Source organism: Arvicanthis niloticus (assembly GCF_011762505.2).
Source record: "Arvicanthis niloticus isolate mArvNil1 chromosome Y unlocalized genomic scaffold, mArvNil1.pat.X SUPER_Y_unloc_2, whole genome shotgun sequence".
Taxonomy (NCBI): domain Eukaryota; kingdom Metazoa; phylum Chordata; class Mammalia; order Rodentia; family Muridae; genus Arvicanthis; species Arvicanthis niloticus.
This window is the reverse complement of record NW_023044979.1, coordinates 1,457,737-1,483,638: the sequence shown is the minus strand read 5'-3', so window position 1 is coordinate 1,483,638 and position 25,902 is coordinate 1,457,737. Positions and strand designations below refer to the sequence as shown.

The window sequence follows — 25,902 nt, the reverse complement described above, 5'->3', positions numbered from 1 at the left end:
AGATGGTTTCAAAGCCTTTTTCTAGTACGTCAGCTATATTGGAATATTTAATACCCTCTTTGGCAACATAAATGGGCTCACACTCATCAACCAGAGGGTAATAAATGTTAGTACTTATTACAGAATCAAGTACCAACATCATGGAATGGAATGTGGCTATCACTTCTAGAAGTGAAAAGGTCCATTTTATGTCAATGTACTTGATATACAATAGTTTCTTTCCACACAATGAAATTTTTGGTGGGACCCACCATAGGCTCCATGACAGATTCCTTGAAGTATTCAGCTCACATTTAACCCAATGTTTGATTAATGCCATGGTTGTTTTTTTCTCCTTAAATTGGACAAGGAGGCAAGTGAACCACTTTTTAAATAAGTTTCTTTTGTTGAGATGATGGTTTTAATAAGATTGCTTCCAATCACTAACACTGGAATCACCATTACCAAAAAAAAAAAAAAAAAAAAAAAAAACTGGTGGTGACAGGGTAATAATTTTATAATTTGCCAGCATGTATTTATTCATGTCAGGTGAATGAAGACAAAGTAGATTGATAAGTATATAATTTGGGAACTTTAGCATAATCCAAGGAATATTGATTTTTCAACTTTGGTGATATAGCCAATGCACTTTCAGTGTTAAGTCAGGTCAGATGATTGAGACACAGGCCATTGGCTGTAGCTGTGTGTGTCATGTTACAGATCACAGAAGCTAACATTGCACATAGTAGCCTGGTCAAAGAGTACTGTATTAATGCCACTTTCCCTTCCAGGAAACCATCTGCTCCTTTTCAAACTCCATGTAGATGTATATTTTTTGAATTATGTTTCCTTTTTTCTTTTTAAATTAAATTTTAATTTTTCTTTTCACATTCCAAAGTTGTCCCCCTTTCCTGGTTCCTCTTCCCTGAGGTCTTCTCCCCATCTTCTTCCTGCTGCCTCTGAGAGGTTTCTCTCCCAGCCACCCAGCCACCCAGCAACCAGGACCTCACCTCCACCAGCTTCCCTTTTTCCTGGGGCATCAAGTTTCTACTGGGTTAAGTGCATCCTCTCCCATTTTGAGCAGACAAGGCAGTCCTCTGCTGCACACATGCCCGGGGCCATGAACCATCACCTGTATGATTCTTGGTTTTTGACTTAGACTCTGGAAGCCCAGAAGTGTCCAGGTTAGTTGACACTGTTGTTCTTTCTATGGGTTGCCATCCTCTTTACATCCTTAAGTCTTTCTGACTCTTCCATATGGAACATTTCACCCTACAATAATACATATATATGGATATAGATAGATAGTTAGGTAGGTAGATAGGTAAAATCAACAAGATAGATAAACATTTAGCCAAACTAATGATATATATATATATATATATATATATTCTTTTCCCCAGCATCTTCTCCAAAATGGATCTTATAATATGTCACAAATTAAGGCTCGGCAGATACAAGAAGACTGAAATATTCTCATGCTCATGCATCCTATTAAATCTCTACAGATTAATCTAGACTTCAATAATAAAAACATTAGAAAGCCACATACTGAACAACTTTCTACACAATGATAACTTGCTCAGGGAAGAAATAAAGAAATAAAAGACTTTTATTATAAATAAAAGAATTCAATGAGAATGAAGACACAGCATACACAAACTTACGAGACACAATGAAAGCAGTACTAAGACAAAAATTCATAGCACTAAGTGCCCTCATGAACATACCAGAGAGATCCTACACAAGCAACTTAATGGCACACCAGAAAGCTTTAGAACAAAAAGAAGCAAACACACCTAAGAAACATAAACAGTAGGAAATAATCAAACTCAGGGCAGAAATGAACCAATTACAAACAACAAGAACAGTGCACAGAGTCTGGTTCTTTGACAAAATCAACAATATAGAAAAATCCTTAGCCAGATTAACCAGAGGGCACAGAGACAGTATCCAAATTAACAAAATCAGAAAGGGAGACATAACAAGAGAAACTGAGAAAACTTTTGAAAATCATTAGTTCTTTCTACAAACTGGAGAATCTAGATAAAATATGAAGCTAGAGAAATGGATAATTATCTAGACAGATACCATAAACCAAACAAATCAAGATCAGGTAAATTATCCAAACTGTAGTATAACCCCTTAGGAAATCAATACAGGCATTATAAACCTCCTTTCCAATAGAAGGCAAAGGATAGGTAGTATTAGTGCAGAATTCTACCAGACCTTCAAAGAAGAGCTAAGACCAATACACCTTGGACTTTTCCACAAAATAGAAACAGAAGGAAGACTACCTAATTCATTCTATGTTTAGTTGTTTTAAAAGTTAATTATTGGTTTCAAATGCAACACTGCTCTACTCTCTTGTTTTCATTCCCCTTTAATTTCAAGTCATTAAGAATTTCTTTCCATTTGTTTCAACTCCTGCTGATTATTTATTTTTGTTCATAGGAATGTTGCCTGTATCTGAGGCTTGCCTCTTTGTATGTGATTGAGAATTGTTTTGAGCACCCAATCCTTTCTCTTCTGCTCAGTGCTGGAAAGAGTGTCTTGCAACTCTGCCTGACTGGTCCTTGACTAGATAGTGCAAAACAAAAATAATACACTGAGTTAGTTTCCTCCAACCTCTCTGGTTTCTTTGGGTCTTAAAATAAAGAGAGGCCTGTGCAAGAATCAAGTCCTATGACCAACTTTGAAGCAGGGTTAGTCACAGCAAAAAATGGATGGAAAAGGAGGGTAAAAGCTTCCCTGAATTGACAGTGGTTGATATTAGCAAGGAGTTGTGAGGTAATTAATTTTAGATGATCAATAAATATCCTGATTGGTAATTACTTTTGTCTGCACCCTAGGCAATCAAGAATCTGGATTTAAAAACTGAACTTATGTTAAATCAATTTACACTAGTTGCATTATTTCAACCAAAATAGGAAATCTGGGAATCATGAACTGGCCCTGTTTAAAAAGATTATTATTTTCTTGGATTGAAATGTTCAGCCTGAGAGAAAAAGTAAAAATAATATTTGATGTGCTCCAATACAGGATTGTGGACTCTGGATACATGACCATAAAGCCTGGTTCAACTTTGTACAATAATTTTTGGGACTATAATTACATCATTTCTATAGTTTCTCCTGCCTTCCATCATTGTTTAATAAAGATGCCTAAAGCCTGTAGATGAGGAGAAGAAAGGTAGACGGTGCTTCAGGTTCCTGATTTAGTGTCTGGGGAAAAGATCATGAAGGAGAGAGAGAAGAGAGAAGGAAGAAGGCACCATGGGGTAGGTGGATTGTGAGTGTATGGCCAATAGGTCTGGCCTGGGAGTATGAGCAGCCTAGGCAGAACATGGCCCATGATATCTCACAGATATTAACAGGGAAATAGACAAAATAGGAATAGAGGGTTGATATCTGCCCAACTCTGTTGCTTTACTGCTTATTGTAAATACAAAATCTTTTGAGTCTTTTATTTGGTACTTCTATGATTTAAGTGGGGTAAGAAACTCCCAAATAATACCACAACAAAATGGCTGTTATTGTGGTTTGTGTCCAGTGATTGAAATAGAATGGAATGTAAGATGATAGAGGATACTCAGTACTCCTGGCTCTGGTTCTTTCTGGAAAAGGCCATACTGTGCTTTCAGACACCTTTTCTTCAAAGAAGATGAAAGGAAAGGATTGTTCCAGCAACCATTATTAGATGTTGAAGCTGAAACACGAGGTGCTGCTCCCTGGGGTAGCCATGCCTAAAATCTCAGAACCCAACAGACAAGGCTAGATGATCATAAGACCAAGACATAGCTCAGCTACATAATGAATTTAAGGCTAGCCTAAGCTAAATTAAGCCCAGTCCCACTTCCAACTAAAATATGTTTATCCAAAGATGGAAAAATATGTTTTATGCCTCCATTCATATATACATATACCTTTGTAATTAATATTTTCATATTAATATATGAAAACAATATTAATACAATGCTGTGTATAACAGCATTGGAAAACAAATAGAATCAATAATAATATATTAAAATAACTCTCTGTGTGGGGAAAATGAAGTTTACTTTAGCCTTTGGGTTTTCTATTTGCATCTGTAGTTCATCATTTTCTGTGACATTAACTTAGAAGGGATCTTGATCATCTGTGTCTTCCATAAAATATGATATTAGTGCTCTAAAGTGCACATTATGTAGAACTGACCTAGGGCACATGAGGTGTCAAGCAAATTGGACTCACTGCAAACCCGGGCATAAGGACATCAGAGGACAGAAAATAAATCCAACCAAAACTTAAGTACTTTTCTTTTTTTCTTTTTTGGTTTTTTGAGACAGGGTTTCTCTGTGTAAGCCTGGCTGTCCTGGAACTCACTCTGTAGACTAGGCTGGCCTCAAACTCAGAAATTTACCTGTCTCTGCCTCCCAAGTGCTGGGATTAAAGGTGTGCACCACCACTGCCAGGCAGTAGTCTTCTAATTTAGTGAAATGCTGAGGAATCTAGTGTCATAGGGTTTTCAGAGACATTAATTCTAAGGTGCAAGATAAGTCAGTGCACCTGGCCAATCCCACTGAAAAGAGAGATGCATTTACTGGGATGATTGGGATTTTGAAGACAGCACACTCCTCACTTGTGTGTGTTACACCAGTCAGTATATCAAGTAGCTCAGAAAGCTGCTAGCTTTCTGTTGGGGGCCCAAACCAGGAGAAAGCTCTGTAACAGGACCAGGCTGCTGTGCAGGCTGTGCTACCAGTGTCATGGTTAGATAGGAATGTTGTTTGGAGCCTTTGGCAGGTGTTTATTGTGAATCATAGATTTTGAATTTTGGAGCAAGGCTCTACCATCAACTCTGTCCATCTATCTTCATTTGAAAAGAAATATCTTGATCTGCTATTCCATTTTAGTAGAAATTGAACATGTGCCAGGAAAATGTTAGTGATCCCCAAAAAGACACACATAGGAGCTGATTTGATGCAACTCACAGCAGGGTCTTTATTCTATCTGAGCTAGCTTTCCCCCATCCCCAATGCACCAGCATCAGCCAAGACTGTTTTGGTGATGGTGGAGCCGCAAGTGTCTGTCAGGGAATGCTTTCTTGTAAGCAGCAAGTTGGGAGTTGTGGGAGGAGCTTAGTTGGGAGGAGTAAGGAGAGAAAGAGAAGGAGTAAGTAGAAAAAGAGGAGGAGAAAGGGAAAAGGGGGAAACGTAGAAGCAGAAGTCCATGTGTTTCTAGCAGTCAAAGATAGTTGGTATATCTAGATTGGGTATTGGGTTACCCCTCTGATTGTATAGGCATCTTGTTACTGAACATTACCAAACATAGAGAGCCTTTGGATGATCTAAGCATTAGAGTCTCACTTTTACTGAGCTCATGTGGATGGTGGGATAGACTGGGTTCAGCCAATCATTGTGGAGACAGCATGGGAGATTTGCAGAGCCATCTCCCACACTGGCATCTCATGGGTGGCAGGTTTGGTGTTTCTGACCACCTGAACAGACTGCTTGAGGTGAGCCTTGTGGGAGTACAGCAACAGCCACTCCTGGCCACAGGCCTAGGCTAGTCAAGAACATGGCAGGGGATTAATAAAAGCCTGATTGAATGCCACCATTTTAAATGTCTCTTGCAATTGGGAGGATGTGTGTAAGCATCTAATTGAAAAGCTGCTGTGGCTTTAACATAATTGGCTGGTGCTGGGAGTCACATCATAAACTTAACTTCACCTCCCCTCTGCATTAGTGGTGGTTAGGCATGGTCTTGTAAACCTAGATGCAGGTTTGTTGGGGGAATAAACTGGAGACCCTGGTATTGTTGAGAGTATAACTTGGAATCTCTAGCCTCCTTTGGGATTAGCCTAAAGATTGAAGCTAGGCTTGGGTTTTGCTGGGGAGGGGGCAACTTGGAAACTAATGCTACGTACCTGGCTTGCCTAGAAGCCTAGTTTCTATTCCTGTACAATGCCCCTGGTATTATTCATGCACCTAGGACTTCCTGGTACAGGTCCTATCATCAAGTGACTAAGAAAGAAATAACTAGGGCCTGCTTTACTAAGGGTTCTGCCTGTTATGCAAACCCCATCAAGAAGTGAACAACTGCAGCATGAAAACATGTTTCTGGGACAATCATGAAAGACACCAGTAAAGGGAAATCACCACACTTCAGAGCTTCATGCAGTAGTGATGCTCATGCATTTGTTTGGAAATGTGTGATTATTCATTGAATCATCAGCTATAAACAGTGGGACGGCTTAACTGTCAGAGACTTGGAGACAGAACAATTAGAATACTGTTGAGAGAGACATAAAAGGAAGAAGTATGTGGATAGATTTCTCAAAATGGTCAAAGAATGTAAAGATACTTATGTCCCATGTAAATGCTGATTAAAAGGTAAATTCAGCTGAGTATACACTCAGTAACCAAGTAGTTAGGGTGATCCATTCTGTGAGAAGTCAACTGTGTACATTTTTATGAATCTGTCCTTGTATAAGGGGTAGCTCAATCATTTTAGGCATAATTATAACCTGGTACAATACATAATGGTTTTCCTTTTGGCTGGAATAGTAACATTTAGGCTTTATTATGACATGTTTTTTTTTCAATTGGAAATTAACCATGAGAAAGAAGATATGGTTTTGTGTGAAGTTGACATGGGGTAGAGTTAAGATTGCTGTTTTGACTGTTAACTCTATTACATCTGAAATTAATTAAAACCCCCAAAGTGACTTTAATCTGAATCTGGAGAGTGGGAGACACAGTTTTAATCCAGATGTTTGATCTGAAAAGCCCCAGCTCTAATCTGATCCATGACTTGTACTGCAAGCCTATATAATGACATGGAAGGAGAAGGTTGTGGGAGGAGCTGATGTGGGAGGAGGAAGGAGAGGAAGAGGAGGAGTAAAGGGAGGAGGAGAAGGAAGGGAAAAAACTAAGGTTGAGATGGAGACTGAGAGAGGGGGACATGGAGGCTGGTGTTCACTTGTCTGTAGCAGTCAAAGGTAGTTGGTATATCTATGTTGGGTACTGGGTTACACCTCTGATTGTAAAGGTATCTTGTTTTTGATCATTACTATATATATAAGCCTTTGGATAATTTAAGCATTAGAGTCTCATTTGTACTGAGCCCAAGTTGTTCATGGGATGATCTGGGCAATTCCCAGCCTTGAAGAGACAGAATGGAAGATTGGCAGAGCCATCTCCCATGCTGGTGTCCCGTGGGTGGCAGGGCTGGTGTTTCTGGCTGCTGGTTTCTGGCTGGCCATGCAATATGGTGGCTGAGCTGGACAGAGATGCTGCAGCTTAGCCAGTTGGCTTAACCTGTGGCTGCTTTGAAATAATTGAAATAATTACTACAACAGAAGGCATTCGCTCTTTAGCTGCTTCCTCTCAACTTGATAGCAAGCCCATTCCTTCACTGACATTAGGGACACCTTGTTTGAAATTCCAGGTAAGGTCTGGAGTCAGGTCCTGGTAGGTACAGGATCATTGCTCTCAGAGGGGAGGAGCAGGCAGCTGAAAAGCCAGAGCTGCAATGCTGGGTTCTCCCCCAGGACTGGGTGGAGTGAGGCTCCTCTTTGAAGACAGAAACAAAAGCTAATGGAGTGAAAACCACTCCTGAGCTGTGGAAAAGGTCTGACCCTGGTCTGGAAGCACAATTTAACCTTGAGGAGTGGTAAGACTCACTGGCCAATCAAGGCTCCCAGGCAGACCTGACAATCAGACAAGGAGGCGAGTTCTTCCGGGTGCCATTCTTCAAGATTGCTGTTCCTGTGGAGGCTTGAATGGTCATCTGTGCCCTGCTCTGAGCTCTGCTGTGGCTGCTGTGTGGAGACCTCAGGGAAGCTCTGAAATCTCGTCATGGTGAGCACAGGTTCACTGCCCACAATGGGTAGGGGCAGGCGGCTGAGCAGTGGGAGCTGGGGTGCTGGGTCCTCTCTGGGGCTGCATGGAAAGAATCAACCAGATGTGACCACCTGTGAGGTCCCTGGTGATGCCCCTCATGTGTTAGATCAGGATGTGACCTCTGAGCAACTTCACTGTCATGGATGATTCTGAATCTGCACAAAACATTTGGACCAGTTGGTTTCTTATAGAAACATGAGTGGTTTCTCTGACTCTGCAGCACATGTGTCCAAACCCCTTTATACTTTTATAGTATACATTAAGAAGGCAGGTATAAACCTAATAGATCTGTGTTTATATGTTACTTGGGTTTTTGTTTGTTTAGTTTTTTGTTAATTTTTTTCTGTTGCAGTTTTTTTTATATTTCTTGACTTTATATGTTTAGTTTTTTATTTTAATGTGGTAAATGGACATTTTTTCCCAATTTATTTGGCATTTTGGATGTTTCTTGTACCTTAACAGTCATCTACCTCTTTCCAGTTATGATTTCATTGATACATTTTCCAGACTTATTTTGGTGAGAGTTTTGTTCCTGAGTTACTGTTTAATGTATGGATTTGCAGAGAGCCTTGGCTAAGTGTTGCCTCTTTTACTGACCTGTTTGTTATGTTCAAGAGGGAATGCTTGCTAATGTTGAAAGTTGGGAGAAGAGGTGGGCAGGAAGAGATGATCTTAGTAATCTACAAGGAGACTTTGTCATTAGCGGGGTTAGGCTGCTTCTGTTGTTTAGTACAGTACTAGAGACAACTGTGAAAATTGCATTTGGGATAACAAATAGTATGGTAGATTTATGGAAAACTTACATTGTGTTTTTTTCCAGCATGGCATGTGGGTGCTCAGGAACTATCTTCCCAAGTTGGGGCTATGATACAGGGATGAGGCAGGAAAGGAAGGGCAATTGGGGATGGCCTGCAGTTTCTTTAGGAGGCATGCACAAGGGGAGAGGTAATTTCCACTAATATTCTATTCCAATGGTGAGGGCCACTGGTATTCTGTGCCAGTTGTAAGGGCAACTGATATTAGGGTTTGCAGTAACAGACAGTGAGGTAGGTCTTTGGATAAAGTACTGTCAGGCATGGCTTGCAGTAAACAGTAGTATCTTTTGATAATAAGGGGCTTAGTCAAAAAGATGAGTTTATGAAATCCAACCAACTCTGTTTTTGAGACTGCACAAAGTCCACTTGAGCAAACATGTTTTGACAAAACCTTCTTATCAACAGCCAGTCAAGGTACAACTGCAGGGTTAAGCTACATATTGATAACTAATACACCTTACAGAAAAAAAGTTAGCCTACCCATCATGGTTGTCAGATGGTTTTACCCCCTTGATTGGTTCCTGCAGATTATGCCAGTCATGCAGCTTTTAAAATATTAAGTTGCTGACCTGTATGTTAATGTCCCAATCTTTCTATAACTGCAATAAATATCCAGCACCCCTAGACTTGGTCTCTCAGATTCGATCTCACATGAGGCTGACTGGTGAGAATCCTTATTACAGAGCTCATAATAAAGACCTCCATGTGTTTGCATTACAATAGGCTCCTTGTTGGTCGTTGGGGCCTCTGTGATGTGGACATAACATTTTAGTGCATTGACTGGAACCCCAAAACCCTCAGGACTCCCAACTAAAGGATTGAAAGGCCGGTTGTTAAGATGAACCATTGTTTCTATGTCAGTGGCTTGTCTGCCAGATTTGTGTCTGTGTGCCTTGGTTTTCAGGTTTTTCTTGAGTATTGTGGAGGGAGGTGACTAAATTGAACCTGGAACCCAGCTACAGTGGATACGCTGGAGAGTCGCAGCCCCAAAGTGCTTCAAAGATGTTCCAGAGCCTGGTATAGTGGATGGTGTTTCTCTGGTCTTAATTTCTGGGAAGGTTAGAGCAGACTTGGAGCCCTGCAACAGGGCTCATGGCTGCCATCCTGTCTTCATTTTCTCCTCTGTCTGAGTGGAGGAATCAGCTGGGTAGCCTTTACCGCCCTCTTGTGGCTGTCTGCATTGTGTGTGGCACTTTGTCATTCTCTCACTGAGGAAATGAGACAAACTCCACCCTAGTCGATTTAGTTACTAGCCCCACACCTTGGGTTAAATTCTTCTTAACAACAGGACCTAGACCAACTGACTAGTCCATGACAGAGAGCTCTTCCAGACAGCATCCAGGGCAAAATCAAGCTCTACCTACCTTATTTTACAGGGTAGAAAGACAAAGACCTCATTTTCCACCTGCTGAACTACCCTCTGCCCAGTTCATGTGTGACTCTGTAGTTTTGAACTTGGAGCTGTCATGAGATGGAAGGTCGTTCTTCATTGATACTCACAAATTTAGCATATCTTCCTTGGACCAGAGTTCTTGTCCTTTGTTGATGGCCATTTCCAGTTGTGCTGTACAATCTGCTTTTCTGTCCACCTTCCAGCTGTTTTAGCCTCCACTTTGGAAGCACTGGCCTGGCAACCCAGAGTTAAAGATGCTCACCCCAGGTCAGCACAGCCTCTGAGCTCTCTATTCCAGTACATTCTTCTCTGCTCTGAGCCAGGTGCTCTCCCTATTTTGTCCTTCTCAGCCACAAGTCCAACTCCCTCTTGTGGTGGGAGAAGCTCCTGTAATTGATATGGTTAGTTCATTGGTTTGGGGTTATAACAACTTCCTCATTTATTATTTTTCTGTCTCATAATTGTCTTAATTTCTCAGCATTTCAGAGCTACAGTCATCTGAAGGAGCCTCAATCGAGGGCCTGCCCTCATCAGAATGGCTGGTTGCTGTGTCTGTGAGAGATAGTGTTGATGATTGATTAGGAAGGCTCTTCCACTGAGGATGGCAATATCCCTAAGCAAGTGGTCCTGGGCTGGATGGGAGAGCAGGCTGAGCATGAGACAGTGACCAAGCAAGAGAGCAAGCCAGGAGACAGTGTCCATGCTTTTTTATTGTATATTTTATTTACATTTCAGATGCCATCTTCTTTCCCCATGCCCTCCCCCAAGAAAACCCCTATCCCATGCCATTTTTTGCTTTTATACACTTTTTTTTAAAAAAATATTAATTAAAGGCATTATAAGTTTGGTAATGCTGAATCAGAAGTGTAACCCAATACCCAACCTAGATATATCATCTATCTTTGACTGGTGGAGACACGTGAACATTTGCCTCCATGCCCCCCCCTTTCACTCTCTTTCTCTCTCTCATCATCTAGCTTCTCCTCTCCTACTTCTCCTCCTCTCCTTACTCCTTCTCTTCCATTCGGTACTCCTTCCCACCTTAGTTCCTCTTACATATCACCCTTCCTGTTAAAATAAAACTTTTCTCTCAAAATACAGTTAGAGCATAATTATGCCAATTTGTACCAGTGAGGTACAAGATAGTCCTAATACCCAGTCCATCATTTTGTTGACTAACCAGAACCTCTGTCATCTATCCTAACTAAAACTCTTAGTTCTGAACCTGGATTTTTCCGTGGCTTTAGAATGAATGTCAGCTGAAAACCATCCATTCAAAACTTTTCTCTCAGGGTAAATAGCCAGGATTGGCTATGAGACCATAGGTCTTCAACCCTGTCAGAAATCCAGAATGGCTGAGTTAATTGTCCATGCTTTTTGCTTTCAGTTTCTAATCTAAGCTCACAAAATGATGGACTGTGATCTGACAGAACCATGTACAACAGCCACTTATTACCTGAGATGCTTTTGCTCAGAGGATTCAATCACAGCATCAGAGTAGAAAGTTAGAACAACAACAACATTATTTTGCTGCTGTACAGAATCTATGTTGTAGATTGTATTCTTGTGGACAGGACAAATTTTGGTTAGAAAGATTTTTGGATTGGTTGGGGTCTTTAACTCTCCATTAAGGGTCCTGCCTGATGCAGGATGTGGCCTCTTCAGCATCCATATCTAACTGCTATACATCTCAGCTAAGATCAATCTTAGACTTCTTCGTACTTATTTATGGTCTCTGACACATGTTAAATGTACCCCCTCCCACCTCCAGCCAACTGCAGATTTTGATTCATTCTGGCCCTCTCTTGTCTCTCACCACACCTGTTGCTGGTTCTCCCCTATTTCCCCTTCTTATCTGCTCTCCCATACAGTTCTCTCTCTTTCATCTGCCTCCTATGATTGCTTTACTCCCCCTTCTGAGTGAGATTCAACCATGCTCATTTGGGCCTTCCTTGTTGTTTAGTTTCTTTGTGTCTATGAAATGTAGTGTGGGTTTCCTGTATTTTATGATTATTATTCACTTGTGAGTGAGTACATACATGCATGTGCTTTTGGGTCTGGGTTACCTCAATGGAGATGATAGTTTCTAGCTGTATCCATTTGCCTGCAAAATTCATGATTTCCTTGTATTTAATACCTAAATAGTTTTCCTTTTGTAAATGAACCACATATTCTATATTCATATTTTGGTTGAGCAGCATCTGTATTATTTCCACTTTCAAGTTGTTATAAGTAAAATGGCTCTGAATTAGTGGAGTCCCTACTTTAGGTCACCTGCCTTCACAGAGTCCCTCCTGTATCTCCTGTTGGTCCTTTGAGAGGGTGTGGGACCCTGGGTATCCATGATGGTGTATCAAGTCTCTATTGGGTTAGGTGCATCCTCTCAACTGAGGCCAGATGTGGCAGCCCAGTTATGGGAACAGATTCCAGTGATAGACAACAGCTTTAGGGACAGCTCCTGCTACAGGTGTTGTAGAACCATCATGAAGACTGAGCTGCACATCTGCTACTTACAGGCTATTGGTCCTTTGTCCAGCCTCTGTGTGCTATTGTTTTTGTCTCAGTTTCTTAATGTCCCCAAGTATCAAGGTTAATTGAGTCTGCTGGTCTTACTCTGGAGTTCCTATCCTGTTCAGGGCCCTTAATCCTTCCCCTAACTTTTCCATCAGAGTTACCAAGGTGCATGCAATGTTTGATTGTGGATCTCTGCTTATGCTTCAGTCAGCTGCTGGGTGGAGCCTCTCAATGGGCAATTATGCAAGGCTTCTGTGTGGGAGCATCACAGAGTATCCTTAATAATGTCATGGATTCAAGCTTGTCCATGTTGGTCTCCAATTGAATGAGTTTTCATTGGCCATTCCTTCAGTCTCTGCTCCAGCTTTATCACTGCATTTGTTTTAGACAGGGTAAATATTGTTCTGGGTGTCTCCAGTGTTGTGGTTGAATCTGATCCTTCAGCTTTCTTCTCATGCTCCCATACATTCCCCATTTGGACTCTGTCCCTCAATCACATAAGATACTGTGCACACATTTGCTATTCTAAGCTATGCTATTTTGCAAACCTGGTGGTTTTATATTTTTAACTTTATTCATTCTGTTTTCTACAACAAAATTCTCTGTTAAGCACTTCCTGTTCTGATTGTAGATATAGAACCCACATAAGCCACCTGACATGTTTTTGTTCAATAAGCACATGCTTTTGTGCGGCTCTTTGTCCACATCTTTGATTTTGAAATTCGGCAAAATATATAGATTATATTCTGTTTCTCTGGATGGCTTATGCTCATGTTGTTAATATTATCTGATGTTTCAGAGTCATTGAATTGCAGGTGTATCATGTTCTGCCTAACTCTTATGTTTGTTCTGAAATTTTTGAATAAATAAGTGTATTATATGTGTGTGCATGAATATGAATGTGTGCCTCATCTTTACTGTTGTCAGAAAATGACCTCAGAACTCCTGATCTTGAAGAAATGACAGGTGTAGGTCCACATGTGTATGCTAGAAATTGACCACCATTATGTGGAAGACCAGCAAGATCTTTAAACTCCTGAGCTATATCTCCTGATTTCTGATCAACATATACATTATTTCGGGTGGTGGAGGCACATGCCTTTAATCCCAGCACTTGGGAGGAAGAGGCAGGCAGATTTATGACTTCGAGGCCAGCCTGGTTGACAGAGTGTGTTCCCTGACAGCCAGGGCTATACACAGAAAACCTATCTCGAAAAAAAGCATATATATTAGTAATATTCTCATCTGTCAATTTTCACTGTTTAAACATGCATTCCCTTTTAGTAAAATTTAATTAATGTTGCTGTTTAAACTGGTTCATTTTATGTTTATGCAAGATGAATACAAAACTGCAGTGAATGTATAATTCTTTGCAGGAACTTCAGTAAAGAACTGTGAATTTATTCTATTATTTTTGTTTCCGGGTTTATTTTTGTAGCAGACTGAGGTTCTTAACATGTAACTTTTGCTGTCCTGAAACTCATTGCATAGACCAAGCTAGCATCGAGCTCAATGACATACACCTGCCTTTACCTCTGTGATTAAAGACATGACAGCTTGCCCATCACCTTTGTAGTTAGTAATAGTTCATACAGTTTTTCAGATGTGTGTTCAGTACAGTTGATCTGTTTCCCCTGCATATCCCTCTCAATTGCTATTTGTGTTTCAAGGCTATATCCTATTCTATGGGTTCAGGAGTGACACATGTGAACCCTGTGTCAAGGGTCCAAGTGTCAATATTTTAATTTTCTTCTAAACTGACATGGTGATTATATTATAATTTGTGTGTCAGCAAATAAGTGGAGGAATCATGTGAATTATAAGATTATATTGTCTAGGAAGCATACATTTACTTTGTAGTGATGTCAGTATCAGGCTTTGTGTTGTACATATGTATGGGATATTTTAGGAAGCAGTGAGCTTTGATGATGTGCATGTGAACTTCACTTCGGAAAAGTGGAATTTGATGGATCCTTCCCAGAAGAAACTCTACAAAGATGTGATGCTTGAGAACTACTGGAACCTCACTGCTATAGGTAAATCTGTGAATTTCCTTTTGCTTTTCAATATAAAAGAAAAAAATGTTTATGGGTTATTGATGATCATCTCTTATTTCAATAGAGAACAAGTAATATTGAGTTGAATAAATCATGTTTATTGCTGTGAGAATTCAGAGTAACTTGAATTTTGCTTAATTCCAATACCATATTATTCATTTTATGGAACCGTGTTTTAGGCTATTATTTGAAAGACCATCATACTGAAGAACAACACCAAACTTCTAGAAGTCATGAAAGGTAATTTTTCTGTATAAACTGATACAAATATGCCTGTGAGGAAAGTTTAATATGATCTGGAAGCTCTAAAAGAAAGCAAGTCTGTAAAATATCAGTCATTTTATTGTAGCTATAATTATAATATTCTTCCAAAAACTGTGTACCTCAGTGTCAGTTACCTGATTGGTGTTTGCAAGGCATTTCTGTAAGAAAGAAGAGAAGGAAACAATGCCTTAAGAGATTCCTTTATTTGATATGTATCTTCATTAAAAACATATTGTGAAACTACCAATTTGTATAGTATTTTATTTAGATGTTGCACATTGAATTTTGATAAACATGTATCAATAACCTTCTAATAAACAAATGCTCCATGATAAAGTTGGTGATACTCATATTCTTGTAGTGAAAATTTTAAGTTTATTGTGAGGTCAGTTTATGAGAGTCAAGAATGTTTTCCTGGAGAAACATTAATCATGTCTGCAATGAACAAAAAGTCAATGCATGTGAATTAAATGTAGAAACCTTTCATTTGCTCTGCTTTTTAAATGGGTGTATCAACTGTCAGAATGGATGAAACCATGTGAGCATAGAGATACTAAAAGGCACAATGTACCTCTATCTGTTTCAGAACAATGAGAAGATATGTAGTATTCTGCCTTTGGTAGACTTTCTGAATATGACAGGTGTTTGCAGTTAATTGGTTTTCTGACTTTACTGGGAACATCACCAATATCACACTGCAGAAAATCTCCATAGGTACTAGAAGTTTGGAAATTCTTCTGTTCATCCTGGTTCCCAATGCTCCTGTAGTTTGATTCTTTTGTTAAACCTTGGTTCACAGTGCTACTGTGGTGTGATGCACATTGCAGGAAAAACTGAGAATGCATTCAGTGCTTTAATGCTCTGAGTTATCCAATATTTCTTATGACATGTGAAATACATCATATAGAAATCTTATATAGAAAAAGGAGGCTATAAATGTGAGCCATGTAATAGATGCTCTTACCATCACAGGCATTTTCAATGAGGTAAAGCAACCTACGGTGAGCAAGTACAACCATGAACATCAAAGTGAAAAACCTTAAAATTTGAGTGTTCTTTATTATTAGATCAACTGTAAAATTTATTCATATTTGTAAAATCATTGATCAGGTAATGAATGTGGTAAAGCTTTCACATGTGCCCATTATTGTTGCAGGCATGAAAGGAGTCATACTGGAGAGAAACCTTATGAATGTAATCAATGTGGTAAAGCCTTTTCATGTCACAGTGGTCTCCAATATCATAAAAGAACACATACTGGAGAGAAACCTTATGAATGTAATCAATGTGGTAAACCCTTTTCATGTCACAGTAATCTCCAAATCCATAAGAGAACACATACTGGAGAGAAACCTTATGAATGTAACCAACGTGGTAAAGCCTTTTCACAACACAGTAATCTCCAAAAACATAAAAGAGCACATACTGGAGAGAAACCTTATGAATGTAATCAATGTGGTAAAGCCTTTTCATGTCACAGTAGTCTCCAGAGACATAAAAGAACACATACTGGAGAGAAACCTTATGAATGTAATCAATGTGGTAAAGCCTTTTCACGTCACAGTGGTCTCCAATATCATAAAAGAACACATACTGGAGAGAAACTGAATGTCATGAATGATGTAAAGCCTTTCCAGGACACAGTCATCTCTGAATACACAAATGAAAATGTGCAGAGTGAAACCTTATGAATGTAGTCAATGTTATAAAGTCTTTGCATGTCATTGTACTCTCCAAACACTTGAAGGAACACATGCTTTAGAGAAACCTTACAGATGTAATGAACATGGTAAAGCCTGTGCCTATCTCTGTAGTCTCCAAAGACATAAAAGAACACAAACTGAGCAGAAACCTTTTGATTTTTCTAAAGTTGTAAAATGGTTTATGTGCTACAGTGGTTTCTGAATATAGAAATGAACACATATGAGAGAGGAACCATCTGAAATTAATGAACATGTTAAAGCCTCTGCATGTCCTAATCATTTTTAAAAGCATGAAAGAATTTATAGTAGAAATAAACTGTGGTAATCTAAATTTGTTTGACCCTAAGAAGTGGCAATATTAAGAGATGTGCCTTGTGGGAGATGTTACCTTTTTGAAGGAATTGAATTACTATGGTGGTGGTCTTTGGAGCTCAGGCCAGTACAAAACAGACCCTCCTACCACTTGGCTGGAAGACAGTCTCTTCCTGAATGCCTTCACATGAGGATGCAGAACTCTCAGCTCCTTTTCCAGCATCATGGCTGCCTGCATGCTGACATTCCTGCTATGATGGCAATGGACTAAACATTTGAAACTGTAAGCCAGGCCCAATTAAATATTTGCCTTTAACACAGTTGCTTTGGTTATAGTGTCTCTTCTTAGCAATGGAAATTCTATCTAAGACAGAAGTTGGTACCCCAGACTTAAGTATTGCTATGATAGGCCTGACCATGGTTTTTGTTTTGTTTTATGGAGCAATGTGGATTTTTATACTTTGGATTTGTATATGCAATAGGTAGAACTTAATGGGCCATCCTAGTAGGAAGATGAAACACATATGTACTGACGGTGATTTGAACTTTGTGTATAGTTTTTATGATGGTTTGCAGAAGAATGTTGCTGCATTTTGCCCTTGTCTGTAGAGTGTCCTTGAAGATAAGGTAAAGAGGTTGATGTTCATTGCATTGACTAAGGAGGTCACAGTGAAGCCAGCAAAGCCTTTGACCTATGTTTAGTCTCATGATGATTTGAGCAAGCATAGTAATATTAGAAAGAAAAAATATATAAAATGTTAGGTCAAAAGAGAAAATCTAACCAGGAAGTTGAATGAAGCTAAATTCTGTGATCAATGATATTAAATGGTATTTAACGAATGGTGACATTAGTGCAAGATTCCATCCACCGAAACTTATGGATGTAGAGTTGTATGAAGGAGAACTGTATTGTGTTAGGCATTATTATTACCTAGTTGTTGTTTTCATGTGGACACAAAAGTTACCAGTATGTGTGTAATTGACAATTGATGGATTGTGATTAGTATTCTGAGTTATCATTTTTAGATCTAAAATAAAATACTTAAGGACAGGCATGGAGGTATATTCCTTAAATCCCAGATAAACATCAAGCAGATCTCTGATTCAAGTCTTCCTGGTACAGAACATGTTTTAAGTAAGGAAAAGTTTAGGTATGGGCAAAGTGTTACACATGTATTTCCCAGCATTCAGGAGACAGAGCCATGCAGATCTGAGTCAAGGTTAATCTACAGAGCAAGTTCAAGGACAGCCGTCCTTAGGCAGTGAAGTTGTTGAAAAATAGAAAGCTGGTGATGATGTAATAGAAGGGGCCATGTTCCAGCCCAGGCAGCCAGAGGAACTCAGGAGCTTTGTCCATGTGGCTCTGCTTTTAGAGGCAAGAACAGAAGGGTCAACTGGGACAATTGATGCTGGTTGGCTGTAGTTAGAAAATTAGTAGGGATCAAGAAGAAACCAGCATCACTGAGGTGAAATCTTCTGGTAAGTAGCCATTGAGAGACCACTCTACCTTGATATCTGTCCCATGTGCAATCATCAAAGATAGACGCCAATATGGATGTCAGAAGTACATGCTGACAGGAGCCTGATGCAGCTGTCTCCTGGAAGGTCTGGCGGAGTCTGACACATCCTGAGGCAGATGCTCACAGCTAACCATTGATCTGATCAAGGGTTCCCATTGAAGAAGTTAGAGGACTGAAGGAGCTGAAAATGTTGGTGGTCCCAAGAGGAGAGCAACAGTGCCAGCCAACCAGAGCTCCCCAGGGTCTAAACCACCAGCCTGGGAGCACAAAGGGAGGCACCCATGATTTCAGCTGTATACTTAGGGGAGGATGGCCTTTTCAGGCATGGGGAGGAAAGGAGATCCTGGTCCCATGAAGGCTGAACACCGAGCGGGGAGGAATTTGAGGGTGGGGAGGGGGAAGTGGTGGGTATTGGGTGGCACACCCTTGTGGAGGCAGGAGGGGGGATGGAATAGGGGGTTCCTGGGTGGTGGTGGGGGATGGGGTGAGGGAATAAAATCTGAAATGTATTTTAAAGAAATAAAAATAAATAAATTTAAAAAAAAGAAAAGCATTGATTCAATGTTCTAGCCATCTGATAACGTCACTGGGTTTATAACATGGTATAATTTTGTTATTTACCACAATCTTATTTTGGAAAACTTATCATGTGAATAGCTATCAACAGAAATCATTGGAAGGGAAACATTAAAGTAGTGTATCCTCTAATCCCAGCCACACAGGTCACTGGTGGGGTGATGGTATGCCAATTCAAGATCAACCTAAGCAACTTAACAAAACCCCACAGGAAAGGTATATTTATCATAGTTTCAACTCTCTTGTTCTGCTGTTAGCATGAAACCCAACCCCACTTGTAGAAATTACATAGCAAGCAAGTTACTACAGCTACCTCCTTATTGAGTCTCCTCATCCCCCAAAGGAAATAACAGCAAATCTGACAAGAATCATTTACAGTACTGCCATTATCTATGTGACCTCAGAGTCTGTTAATAATGACAAGTAAATTGTTGCTTTATAGGAAATATCTGTTAGGTCACTTACTAATGAACTTTAAACAGTTCTTATCAATGAAATCCTTAGATTGAAATAGTCAGTATGGAGCCTTAAGCTGGAGAATGCACATTTATAGTCACCAGCATTTCTGAGATAAGTTCCTTACCTAGTGTCCATGTGGAGGAGCAATACTCTATTCCAACCCCTGCTGTTACTGATATTAGCAGCAATCAAAACTTTGATTACTAATCCCTCATTACTTCCTCCCAAACTGCTCAGTTTTCAACTTTTAAAGCTTTAGTACTGTTGTCCAGCTGTGAGACCTGATGGCAATACTTCCTCAGCCATCTGGCTCAGGGCAGAAGGTACCTAATACAGACTACAGAACAAAAAGTCACACATAAGTCAGGCAGACTAGTATGAGACCTTAAACAACAAACAGGTAAAGAAGACAGGAGGACAGCCTGAATGGCAGCAAAAATATAAACAGTATGAAGAGTTTTAGTTTTTTGAGATCCTATTTTTGCTGAATAAATATCTGCCTTTTGCTTTCTAAAACAGAAAGTAAATTAGTAAATTGTTTCTAATTCCAAATTAAATACTATTGGCTCAAGGAATCAGAAGCTTTATGTTTGTCTTTGTGACCTTACTTGTTCCTAGCATGTGAGTCTCCTTTAAAAACATATTTTGGGGGCTAGAAAGGTGGCTTCAGTGGTGAACATCACCGGCTGCTCTTCCAAAAGACCTAGATTCAGTTTTCAGGATCCACATAGTGACTCACAACCATTTGTAACTCCAGTTCCAACATATCTAACACCTTCTTCTGATCTTCATAGGCACATGGTACACATACATACATGTAGGCAAAACACTCATACATATAAAACAAATCTACAAACATTTTTAATAAGTAAAATATTTTTTTAAATCAAAACTACTTTTGCCCATTCATTTAGATATGAAAGCATATTCCAGCCACTGTTCACTTTAGTAAATCTCTTGTTATTCAGATATGGTGTTTCATGCCTATAATCTCAACACTTGAAGAATTGTTGTGAATTTCATGCCAATCAGGGTTACCAGAATAAGACAGACCCTGGTCTCAAAACCTGGAGGAGGAGGAGGGATGGCGGAAGAAGAAAAAGCAAGTCTCATGGACATGAAACTCGAGAGTAGTAAGCTACCCACCTATTTAAGGAAGTGACACTGTTTTGGTTCCTCAAGGGAAGACTTTTATCTGCTTAGTTATGTAATCGATGAAATTGTGACTGTTTGCTCAATATCTTTTAACTTTTGGAATTTGACCTGCTTAGTGGCAGCTGAAATCACATTAATGTGGAACCTGAAAGGTGACTCCCAGCTTTTGGTTGGCTGCCTCTCTACTCTTGGTCAGTACAGGTTTTCTTTCAACTGATGTGTTGGTTCATTAGTGGAAATGAATGCCGTCACAGTACTGTTTCTCAGTGCTTTGCAGCAGTTGTTAATGTCAACTTCCATACAGAAACCCCGCAGGAACACTAATATACTGGATTTTGTTGTTGCTTTCTGTTATTTTACCTTTCCTTCCATATCTTGCTGTCATGCTTCCTAATGCCTAAACAGACTGCATCATCAGAGTGCAGAGGAGAGTGGGAAATCAAGCCCAGCCAGCAGACCAATACCTCATACCTGACGTCTCACTTGGCCGCAGACCGCCATGGGGGTTCAGTACAGGTACCTACTGCCTTCCTGGTATTCTTAGCCTGGCTAGTACAATATTGACTTGCTCTTGCAGTTTGGGATCCTTTCAAATGAATGCTTACAGCAGGAGTGAGTTGCTTTTGTTTAACTGCTTATCTCTGTGCTGATTTTCTCTCTATGTAGACCTTAGTGAAAACCATTTTGGGGGATAACTGCTACTTTTTTTGTCATTGAATTAAAAGCATCTATATGATTTCTGCATTGAATTAACCTGCCCTACAGTCTTGGTCTACTCATGATCTGAAGAATACCATTGAGGTAAAAGTATGTCAGTATCTAAATTGTAAAGTCCTGAAACTTAAAAGTGGAGCCTTCTAGTATTAGAGGGCTGCGTGTGTAGCTCAGCTGATGATGATAGATTATTTAGCACCTAATAGCCTGGGAACATTGATTGCAGGGATTTCCCGAGTGGATACCCAAGAAGTTAAACTGTTTTCTTTTTTATCTCTGAAAAAAATTTTGTCTTGGAAATTATTTCTGTTTTTATTTAGGATAGCCTGAGTTTTTCTTCTCTTTGTAGTACCAGGAACATCTTCGGTCTCATCAATTTTCTTATATATAACTTTTAAAGTCATAACCAGAAAAAATGCAGCTGAATATTTTTCTCATACTGATGACTTACTAGTAGAGCCATAGAAACAAACTTCCTTCTTGTGAATAAATCTTAATAGGTCTGATCTTCTAGAATATGCTTCTATAAGAAAGGACTCACTGAAAGTCTTTTATTCATTTGAAGCTAACACACATTTAGTCCTATAGAGTACTTCATAGAAACATGAAGGTAGAATGATGAATAGACACAGATTTGCTTTTATCTCTTCCTGAAGCAGCGGTAAAGGAGAGTGATGGCACAGGCAGGTTCGAGTCCAGCCTGGTCTGAACATTGTGTAACAAGCCAGGCAAGAATACATAGAGAGACATTGTCTCAAAAATAGATAAAAAACAAAAAAGATAAAATAATTCCTTAGAGGTATAAGTCCATAGAAAGGGGAAGAGAATTGTAATAGCAACAAAACATGGCATGACATTCCGTGACAAACAGGTGGCTGGTTTATTGTTTAGCTATGATACTTCACACCAGAAATGCTGAGTGGCTAATACTGAAATAAAAAACTCAGTGGCAGAGCTGGAGAGATGGCTCAGCAGTCAGGAGTGCTTGTTGCTTTTGCAGAGAATCCAGATTTGGTTCTCAGCACCCACATAACAAGTCACAACCATCTGTAACTCCAGTTTTAGGATCGAACACCCTCTTCTGCTTCCATAGGCACTAGGTATACAAGTGATGCACAGACATACAAATATTACAAAAAATTCAAAACGAAATACAAAAGAAATTAAAAAAGCAAAATGCCGATACAAATAGAACTTTATTTTTTAAAGAAAGAAATACAGGGGGAAAGTGGTAGTGTTGTTTAAGAACAAAGTGTAATTTTGCTGATAGAAAAGCATGACAAATAACACCAAATTAAGGAGAAAGCAGTAAAATAGTAACAACATTAAAAAAATGAATTATCCAAAAGTGCAAAGATCTCTCATTATAGAAAAGTAGATATACTTCCCTCTTCAGAATTACCCAATGAACATTGTGTTAACAGGTTATGTATCAGTCGATATCATGAAGAAATTTCTAGGGAAGTTACATGATTTTATTTCTGAAAGTTTAGGATATTTTACTTATTATGTTTAAAATGAAACTAGCTTTTCTGCTATAAAAAATAAATTGAGGTTGAGGTGTTTATTTGTTTTTGTTTTAAAGTGGGTCTCTAGATTAATGGCTGTGAAGTGCCCTTGGAGGCAAGGTGTAGTGCTTGACAAGGAAGAGTGGGTGTATGGTGTCCTGACTGACTCACTGACTGACTGACTCAGTTTTATTTTTCCATGTATTGCTTTAGAAAGCAAATAGCCAGGCAAGAAGTAGTCTCTCTCTCTCTCTCTCTCTCTCTCTCTCTCTCTCTCTCTCTCTCACTTTCTCTCTCTTTCTCTCACTGGAAAATACAGAAAGGGTGCACACAGTAGGTTCATCTGTCCCAGACCCCTCCAAACTGTGTGCAGTCCCTCCCACCTTCACCATCCTCCCCGCCAAAGGGTAGAAAGGTGGATGAGGGCAGGGCACACAGTAGGGCAGCACAAAGGGCCGGGAGTACAGTTGTGATCCAGATGAAATCAGTTCTGGCCAAGAGTCCCCTGTGACACCAGGGTCCACCAGAGGAGCTAGACTCAGTGTGTCTGCTGCCCTCATGCCTGACCTCAAGCCCACTGAGAGTGGGCAGGCACACAGTGTGACTTCAGTGTGCACAGTAGGGCCACACACCACACAGTGTGACCTCACACAGTGTGATGTAATAAATGAAGTGAACAGACCTGACCCACAAAATGTGTCTGCTGCACTCACACAGACCGTCCAGTGCAGTGTGACATCATTGACTGCTCTTCCAGGGGTCCTGAGTTCAATTCCCAGCAACCACATGGTGGCTCAGAAGCATTTATTATGGTATCCAATGCCCTCTTCTGGCATGTAAGAAGACAGCAACAGTGTGCTCATATACATAAAATAAACATATTTTTTTAAAAAAAATCTGTATGTGATTGAAAATTGCTTTGAGCACCCAATCCTTTCTCTGATGCTCAGTGCTGCAAAAAATGTTGTTTGGAGCCTTTGGGAGGTGATTATTGTGAATCACAGATTTTGAATATTAGAGCAAGGCTCTATCATCAACTCTATCCTTCTATCTTCTCTTGAAAGAATTATCTTGGCCTGCTATTTTATCTTTTTAGAAATTGAACATATCGTGCCAGGGAAATGTTAGTGATCCCCAAAATGACACACACAGGAGCCAATCTGATGGAACTCCCAGCAGGGTCTTTATTCTATTTGAGCTAGCTTGTCCACATGCACAATGCACCAGCATCAGCCAAGACTGTTTTGGTGGTGGTGGAGCTCCAAATGTCTGTGGGGAAAGGCTGTATTGTAAGCAGCAAGTGGGGAGGATGTGTGCAAGCATCTAATTGAAAAGCTACTGTGGCCTTTAACATAATTGACTGGTACTGGGAGTCGCATCATAAACTTAACTTGACCTCTCCTCTACATTATTGGTTGTTAGGCATGGTCTTGTAACCTGAGGTGCGGGTTTGTTGGGGGAATGACCTGGAGACCGTGGTAGTGTTGAGGGTGTAACTTGGAACCTCTAATCTTGTTTGGAATTAGCCTAGAGAGTAAAGCTAGGCTTGGGTTTTGCTGGGAAGGGGGCAACATGAAAAATAATCCTAGGTACCAGACTTGCCTAGAAGCCTATAGTTTCTATTCCTGTACAATGGACCTAGTATTGTACATGCACCTAGGACTTCCTGGTACAGGCCCTATCATCAAATGACTGAGGAAGAAATTACTAGGCCCTGCTTTACTAAGGGTTCTGCCTGTTATGCAGGCCCAATCCAAATGTGAACAACTGCAGCATGAAAATATGTTTCTGGGACAATCCTGAAAGGCACCAGTAAAGGGAAATCACCACAGTTCAGAGCTTCATGCAATAGTCATGCTCATGCATTTGTCTGGAAATGTGTGATTATTCATTGAATCATCAGCTATAAACAGTGTGATGGCTTAACTGTCAGAGACTTGGAAACAGAAAAATTAGAATATTGATGAGAAAGACATAAAAGGAAGAAGTATGTGGATAGATCTCTCACAATGGTCAAAGGATGTAAAGGTACTTATGTCCCATGTAAATGCTGATCAAAAGGTAAGTTCAGCTAAGTATACATTCAGTAATCAAGTAGTTAGGGTGATCTATTCTGTGTGAAGTCAGCAGTGTCCCCAGTCATATCTTTCATTTTCCAATGGGCCCATGAAAATAGTAGACATGGTGGATGCAGTGAGGTTTATGCCTGGGTACAACAGTAGTGTCGTCCTTTCACCAAGCCTGACTTGGCCACATCTGCTGGTGAGTTCCAGATCTACCAGCAGTAGAGACCAACACTGAGCCCTAGATATGGAACTATATCCTGGGTTGACCAGCCAGTGACTTGGTGGCAGGTTGACTACATCGTATCATTCCTCTTGGGCAAAGGACAAAGCTTTCTACTTCCTGGAATAGATACATATTCTGCTTATGATTTTGATTTTCATGCACATATTGCTTCTGCCAAATCCACGATCCATGGACATACTGGGTGCCTCATTCACCACAATGGCATTCCACACAGTATTGCTTCTGATCAAGGAACTCATTTCACAGCAGAGAAGTGAGATAGTGGGCCAATGATCATGGATTCTAATGGTATTAATTACCATTAATACCATAGTCCTTGTTACCCCAAATGTGCTGAACTGATAGTAAAATAGAATGACCCCTAGAAGACACTTTTACACAGCCAGTTATGGGGCAGCCACCTGGAGAGATGGGAAGGGTCCTAAGCTGTATGCATTTTGTATCAGCTTCCAGTATTTGGTACAGTTCCTCTCACAGACAAGATCCATGGTTTCAGGAATCAAGGTTTTGGAAAACCTGTGTGAAGTTCGCAGGCCACAAGTCTCAGTGGAACTCAGCTCAAAATGCAGGGCTCCCTTTATCAGCAGGGCTTCCATTTCTCTGTCTGACTTTGTCTGGATAATGTCCCTGAACACAGGTGGCTGTCCTTATCTAACAAATATCTTTTTGCAGATCTGCTTATACTCAGTACACAAGTCTCATTCTGGATTCCCTGTGCACATGAAGCACATGTATCTG

At 40.0% G+C, this 25,902-nt stretch overlaps 1 pseudogene; it reads left to right on the top strand.

The window, feature by feature from the left end:
• The window catches only part of LOC143433992 (uncharacterized), a 137,814-nt pseudogene that overhangs the window by 42,546 nt on the left and 69,366 nt on the right, over positions 1-25,902 (top strand).